This window comes from Diachasma alloeum, unplaced genomic scaffold (genome assembly GCF_001412515.2).
Source record: "Diachasma alloeum isolate Michigan unplaced genomic scaffold, Dall2.0 Dall_scaffold_00323, whole genome shotgun sequence".
Lineage (NCBI taxonomy): Eukaryota > Metazoa > Arthropoda > Insecta > Hymenoptera > Braconidae > Diachasma > Diachasma alloeum.
The window spans coordinates 430,048-438,347 of NW_021680462.1; positions in this window are offsets into that span (position 1 = coordinate 430,048).

The following is an 8,300-nucleotide window of genomic DNA, read 5'->3' on the forward strand; positions in this document are numbered from 1 at the left end:
GGTGGCGTGTGAGGTAACCTTCAATTCGATCTCTGGTGACTATAAAGGGGAAATTCATAATGCAGATGAGGAGAGAATGAAGGGGATTTTTTTATACAGAAGTTGAAGTGCTTTTAAACCAAGTATTTTGTGAAGACCTTGGGTTTGAAGAACACCGTAGAATAACTCTTTTTGTGCAGATTTTGTTACCGCCCGTTGTCACATTTGGCTCCCGAAAGCCAATGATTCTCTTACGGCGCGCCTTAAGAATACTGATGGAGTCGCGAATAATCGTAGGAGAGACCGGAGCAAAATGAGACCCCTGTAAAATTTGAGATTTTACACAAGTGATTGATAGTTCTACAGTTACTAATGAAATACCCCAATGTTAGTAGATTTAAAGTAGTATAAACATAACTCAGATTTCAAAGATTACAATCTGAAAAAATTTTAAACGGAAGTTAATAAGAATACACTGAGAGAAAAATCTGAAGTTCTATTTACAATAAGAACACAGTTGAGGCAGTTTTGGTGAACGATACGATTTTTTTTGTATGCGGCACATAACGTTATAGTAACTTCACAAGCGTAATTTTTGCAAATCACAATGTAGTTAAACTAACCAAAGTTCAAAAGTAACCACGACAAATCTATCGTGAGTAGAACTATAAAATAGTAGCAATGACCACATTCCATTGTAATAATCACTTCTCCGGCCATAGTTACCGTAACCCATGAGAGATTGTTGAGGACTTTTTGACTATAGTTCGATGGTGATGGAATATAGTCAGAAGAATCATATTTTTCTCTCAGTGTAGAAGCATTCTGGTTAAGTTAGCGCTCAATACTTAGTTTAGTATGATCGATAATAATTGATTAATAAATGCCAAAATAACACATGGTCTTATGAGAAAATTAGCTATTGGAGTTTATAAAAAGATTAAAATCTGGAAAAAATCTTGAAAAATTAGAAAAAAAACGGAAATTCTGTGCTTAATACGCAAAGTATGACCATGAGGAAATTTGATCCTCGTGAGGTAAAACGGGAGAGACTTAATTATTCTACTCGATTTATGACCAATCGGCCATTGTCTTTAAAATTTCATAGCCAGCTGACTAGTAATTTTCAGAAGATAAATATTAATGCGACAAATGCGATTTAGGGGGAAAAAATTATCAAATTTCAGATGTCGCAGAACATTCCAAATTTTTAAGCAGCATTAAGGCAAGAATCCCTCAACTTATTAGAATTTTCTACGAAAAAATGAATTTTTAGAGTTAAATTACGCTGAATTTCCAATTAATTGAAAACTCAAGATTATATTTACTGAAATTTTGCTGATTTTTATCGAGTTTCAGGGAGAAATCAAACTTATACTGAGACAAAAATATCGTAGTTTCCACGGAATATATGTTACTGGATGCATGTTCATTCGTATGAAAGTAGAATTGCATTATTTTAACGTTCTAATTCTTCATTTCAAGAGTGGATTCCTGAGAGAGCTCGAATAACGGAATATTCCTTCAAAATAAGGTATTATTCCACTCAAAATATGTTATTGAATACGATTCCATTGATGTCACCTACAATAGGGTTTGAGATCGACAGAACGTGATGGATTCAAATAACAATTAAAATTCGATGAAATATTCAGGGAATACGAAGAAATATATGATTGATTCAGAGCACTCAGCACTCAGAATAAACGACATATTCCATATCGCCAATGGATTCTTTTATTAGCACTATTAAAAAGCACCGAGCGTTTGAGTAAAAAAATAATCCGTCCGTTTTACTACATTTTTCTCTCAGTGTACATTTTCTCATTGATTTTTTTCTCATTGATTTTGTTCCTAACCATACTTGGCATGTTATAAACGTACTCGATTCAAGTCGGTAAAATCTACTTGAAATAGATACACCCAAAAAAAATTACTTTTGATCAGTAGAAAAAGTACTTGTATCTAGTAGCACGCAGTCTCTCGGGAAAAGGCACATTTTTGTACTTTTTCGAAGTTACAAAACAATTTGATACAAGTATCATGCGTCAAGAACCTGTGTACTAGTGAGAAGTACCTCAGTACTTGTCACAAGTATTTTTCTTACCTGGCACAAGGAAAAAAATTACTTGGACTGAGTACCTGGCTAGTTCTTTTCAAAATTGTAGGCGGCTGTAACTTCGATACAGCTGTGATTATACGTGGATACGTCCAAGGTCTTTTCTTCTTTCTCGAATTACCTACAACTCCTTGCATTCCCTCGAATTTTCTAGAAACTCCCTGAATTTCCTCAAAATTTCTAGAAACTCCTTGAATTTTTGCGAAATTTCAAGAAACTTCTCGAATTACCTCGAAATGTCTAGAATTTTCTAGAATTCCGATAGATGGCGCTGAGCATAAGGATCGTTTTCCCAAAATGACCCCCATATTGAAATCATAGATGTATCCACGTCAAAAGTACCAAATAAACCCAACATAAATTGAGTATAAGAACCCAAAAATGTTTTTCTACCTCTTCTGAAAACCGAATTTCGTCAAAAATTCAAAAATCCAAATAATTGCCTTCTTGTGAGTAATAAAATTAAAAAGAAATTGAAAACAATATTTCGAAGCATTTTAAATGTTGATAACAACATAAAACAAAAACCTCGACAAAATTGAAATATTGCAGGATGGCAGGATGGCAAGCTCTTGATTCTTTCCTACAAAATATCTTCTGCTGAACATTTCTCTTTACAAAACTGGGTAAGAAAGCCTATTCTATCCGGTAATAATATTCACTTTTCTCAATAAAGTAATCAATTCGAAGTACTGACATTAAGTCCTAAAAGTACTTGAGAGAAGTTGAAAAATTACTTTTCACTAGTACCTTTGGTACTTGTGAAAAGTACTAAAAATACTGACAGAAAGTAGTAAAGCTACTTCCTCCCGCTACTATTTCTACTCGATCGGCAGATGGGGTACTTCACCCAAGGACACAAAATGTACTTGGGACGAATTTTTTTGAACTTTTCAAAAGTGAACTTCCCGCAAGTACCGATCGGTATTGGTGAGAAGTACTTTTTTTGGGTATAGATTCACGACATGATTCAATCCCACTCAGATGAAGTAGAGGCTCCGAATTGAATCAGAATGTATTTATGGGCATCAAATTCCCTTCTAACGCAGTACTTGACTGAGCAATTTCCGTCAGTCTTTGCGTGACCTGAAAATTTCCAGGGCTCACTCTACCACAAAATTTCGATAACGAGAGCTGAGCAATTTAATCTCCTCCATCCACTAAACCCACGCTTGACCTCCCAAAGAGGAGTGATAAACTGTCAGTCGATAGGGCGTAAAGACCGGAAGTTAGATCGTCTGTTTTATTTGTACATTACATAATACTCCAGTTCTAATAAATAAAATCGAATTCGATCGGGTCAGTTTGAGTGGATATATAGGAAGGGCACGGCTCGATGCATCCGACGGGGTGAAGGACGATTCCAATACAAGACACGAGAACTGAAGAGGGGGAGGGGGGGGGAGTGTACCTGGCCCCTACGAATTATAACAACAGCGGATTCATGTGGGCACGGCTCCGCCGGCCCATGACGATGAAGACGCGCCCAATGTGGGAGTGCGTGTACATCCATCTCTCCCTTCAACGGACAAGAACAGACATTCAACACAAATGTGATAATCCCCACAGGGGGATTGAGAAAGCCTAGAATCGATTTACCGTATTCAACTCGACGGTGTGATACTGTAATTATGCATGGCCGAAGCCGCTCTCACACGGCACTCGTACTGTACAGTTGCCGAATGATGGAGGGATTTGAGCGATAATCTACGGCATTAACTTGCACTTTGAGGTCATTTAAATTTTACTGGCGATTCGAGAGGTATTTTGTTGAATGGAAAAAGGGGGAAGGAGAAAAAGAAAGTTGAAGGATTTCAGGTTTTTTTACTCGTGAAACAAAGAATCAATTGAATTTCAAACGTGATCTGTGATGAATTAGCCAGCAAAATGGTTCTTTCGAATCAAATAAAAATGTTTAGTTGCAATTTTTTACTCATTTTTCCAAGAATAGTTATGTTACAGATGAATAAAGTTGTTGACTTCTTTCAAGAAAAAGTCATTTTAAAAAATCATTTCAAATTAATGATTTTATGATTGATAATTATTCAACTGAGGACGATTTTTATGATCATTTTTTTTATCAATTTATTGAATTAATACTAACAAAACGGACCACTGACAGAAAATTGGCAATTTTTTTTTCTTTCCTTCAAATCAGAAACACTGAATGTGTTGAATTAAAAATAAATTTCTTGGATCGTATTCGTCACGGGGGTTTTATAAACAACAAGTGTCGTTGAACCAGAATTTGATAAGATTTGCTAATCACCTCAAACCAAAAATGACTTTGAATTTTTGTTTTCGCTTCCATTTGGAAGCAAAAACAAAAATTATTAATTTTCTGTCACTGTGTGTTCAAGTTCCAGTGAAATTTCAGGAAATCTTTTCGTTGAAAAATCAAATTTTCTGTTGATTATCGGTTTCTAGTGATCTGGAAATTAATAAAATACATGATTTTTCAGTTCAATTATTCCGTAAAAATTCAGAAAAATCTGGAAAATTCAAGGAAAAATTGAAAATTCATGTCATTTTATTCCTGAATATCCATTTTCCACTGAAAATTCAATCAAGTTGTGAAATTTCCATCTCTCTCCAACTGAAAATTCATGAATTTTCGTGAATTCTACTTGAAGCATGAAATTTCATAACCCTTTTTTTGCTGAGTCCGATTCAATGTCACTCTCACGAGATTTACTGTAGGACGTACAGGCTAACCCTGTGCGTTCTAACCTTTTATCATAGTTGGCATATTAAGTCACAAGCGGCCGCGGTGGTGATGTCCATTCATTGTGTTTTTTCTATTTTTCCTTTCCAAATTTTCTCTAAAATTTTCTCCGTTCCTTTAAAATTACACAGAACCTCCGGTTCTACACCACTAATCTAAGAGAACGGACTGGGTGGGCCACTGATCTCTATACTTTGATTTGATCTCTATCCGTCATCCGATCTCTATACATTAGTACAGTAGAGTTCCCTTTCTTTTCCGCTTCTCTTATTTGTCTTCTTTTCTCCTCTGGGCTTCTTCTCCCTCAAAAAAGTTCTCCCACTCATCACACATCCTGCATTCATGTTTTCGACGACATGCGCGTAGAATTGCGCAATGTCTCTGTAACGGGATTACTTCTCTCCCACTATTACGATTCCCCCTATCCACTACCTCCCTTCCCCCTCCAATACGCCCCACCGTAGCGGAGTGGGAGAAATTCCGTTATTCGGATTCCACATGGAATTCACTCAAGGACGCGTCCCAAGTGGGGAAAATAAAGGGAATCCTACTGTATAGAGATCAGTGAGGTGGGCCTATTGTAGTTAAAGTAGTATAAACACAGCTTGACTTTCAAGATAAACATGGGAAATAAATTCTAAACAGAAGTTAATATGAATAGAAATATTCCGGCTGAGATTGTGCTCAATCGGCCGTTTAGTATTAGTGATAGCAATTAATCTATATGTGCAAAAATAATGCAGTCTTACGAGGAAAAATTTTAAAAAATCGGAAAAAAATGAAAATTCTGGGCCCAATATGAAAATTTTCGTAAGTGTCGAACTTTTGCTATAAATAATATATGTTGCAGCGCGCCCAAAATAGCTGAGTCGAAACACCCTAGTCAAACAACAGATGATTGTTTTTTTTTGGCTTTTTGAATTTATTTTTCCTCGTAATACTCAACGACTCAACTAGAGATTATCCATACTACTTTAACACGCAACCTATTTGATAGAAGTATTGACTACGACCCAATACTGAAGTGTAATCACGACAACTCAATATTCGTTAACTATTAATGAAATTTATATTTCTTTTAACTTGTTTCTGTCAACTAAATCATTCATCAACTATTAATAAATATTGATTTGTTCATGTCCACCTTCAAAATACGTTAATTCTTAATCAACCTTGCTAACAATAAATAAATCATTATCAGGGTGAAAGTAGGACATTTGCTGGCCAAAATGGCGATTCTGCATCTTATATTATTTAAAAATTTGTTACGTAAGAAAAATGGGCGAGTTAGTTATTGAATTAGTTATTGCTAATTAGTATTTTTAAATCCATGGAAAATGAAAAAATTTTTGTCGCCAAAAGTCCTCATGAAAATTTGCCAGATGGTGGTAAATTTTGTTCAACTGAAAAAAGTGTCATATCATCGGTGTCGCTGGTGATTATCCGAACTGGATATTCAGATTTAGAATGAGTGCCTTTGATATGCCAGTTAAACTTTCATCCGATTGAATCTCTATTTTATTTTAGCATGAATAATGAATGGAAATCAGGTACATTTGAGGATAATCCTACGAGTAGCTCTGAAACGAAGGAATTGAAGATAAAACGTCATATTTTTTCTCCGTCAAGAATTTTCTCAGCTACTAAAATTGATTCCCACATCTTTGGCCACAACTTTATGATATGAAGAATCATTGATGTCTGTTCGCTCATGTTCAGAAATGATAAAATTTCAGTATCATAATGTATTAACTTCATCTATAGCTCCTTCGGTTCGGTGAAAGAAGAATCTAATTTATATCAGTTTTTTTGTCCGTTGACGTTTCTCCGAGACGTGTTAATGGAATGACAATAACAAAACCATGAGAATGTCAGAAATTTTAAGTCTATCACTGAAATTGATTAAGCCATCGAATGGGACGAACAAATGTTTAATTTTACCGATAATCGCTCAATTCTGCTTCACTAATTTTGAATTATAGGCAATTGAAGATGCTCCATTTTGCCCCGCCCTGGCCTAGTTTCGATGAAAAACCAGTGGGAAATTGGTCTTATATTGCATATAGTATAGTTATTTTTGCTAATAAATTAGCAATACGCTTCCGAATGGTTATATTGCACATAATTTCCTTCTGTCATGTATAATTACTGTTCAAATTTCAAATAAAAAATCTTGAATTTTTTAACAACAAATAATTTACATGGAAGTTCCACTGATATTGTTATTGATAAATCAATCAATTTTCTTGAATATTCAATGAAATTTGATTTCTCAGGTTCATATGACAATGAAAATTACTGAAAATCGTGAAAATTCAGACAAATTTTCTTCTGAATTTTTAATCTCTTGAAAATTCAATTGAATGTAATGCTTAATTTTCGCGATAGGTGAAAAAATCGAAATTGCCATTGAAAATTAATAATCATTCATCATGAAAAACTTAATTTTATTGAATTTCCAAGATGAATCAGGAATTCCATGAGCAATTTAGTCGGAAATTGAATTCAAGTTCCGAATATTGAAAATTCAAATGCGTCTGTTACTGAAATTTCAAAAAATTTCCAACAGTGGAACCGATTGTCTTTTTTACAGTTTTATCACTCCCTCAGCCCTTCGATAAAATGTTAATAGAAACATCTTATTTGTACATACTTGAATGAATTTGAAATATCACATTTGAAGAAACCATCAGAAAAAGTTCATTTTCAGGAAAATTCATGAAAAATTCGAAATTTTCAAAAATCATCATAAAAATCCGATCAACCAATGCAGCTATCGTATTCATGTTTCAACTTCGACTTAATGGCATTAAAACAAACATTTTAAGCTATGATTGAATTCATTTGAAGTGTGATATCCAACGATATCCCCGAAATTCTGATTTTCAAAAAAAACTAAATTTTTGAAAATTTTCGGATAAATCAAAATAACGATTATTGCTATCACCTTCATCTGCGAACTCGGTCAAAGAGACAGCCAAACAAATTTTTAAGTCATCATTCAAACGATACAGAACTTTTTTTTTTAGTTGCCATGTGACAACCGATTTTCGAAAAAATTCGAAAATTAAAAAACCAAATTTATGAATTAAATTTTAATTAGAGGCGTTCGACAGGGCTTTTTAGATTATACTGGTTCGATGCACACGAAAAATCCGAAACTTAAATTTGAACGAATACAAAATTTCCATTCGGAAGCAAAAAAGGAAAATTTAGAGACTGTTGCTGAACAATTAGAAAAATCGTTCATTATATTTTCGTGTATTGGCACCCTAATTTTAGAATGTTTGAGCGCGTGGCCTTGTACAGAACCACCTTAAGGAATCGTAATCTTCCCCATCCTCCCCGTCATTGAAGCCGATTGCCCGTGAATTCTATTGAAAAATCAGAACTCGATATATTTTTTTTAATTAAGCCCAAATTCACGATGGAAATAGAGTACATTTTCCCCATTGTTATCATCTCTACGTACCATTC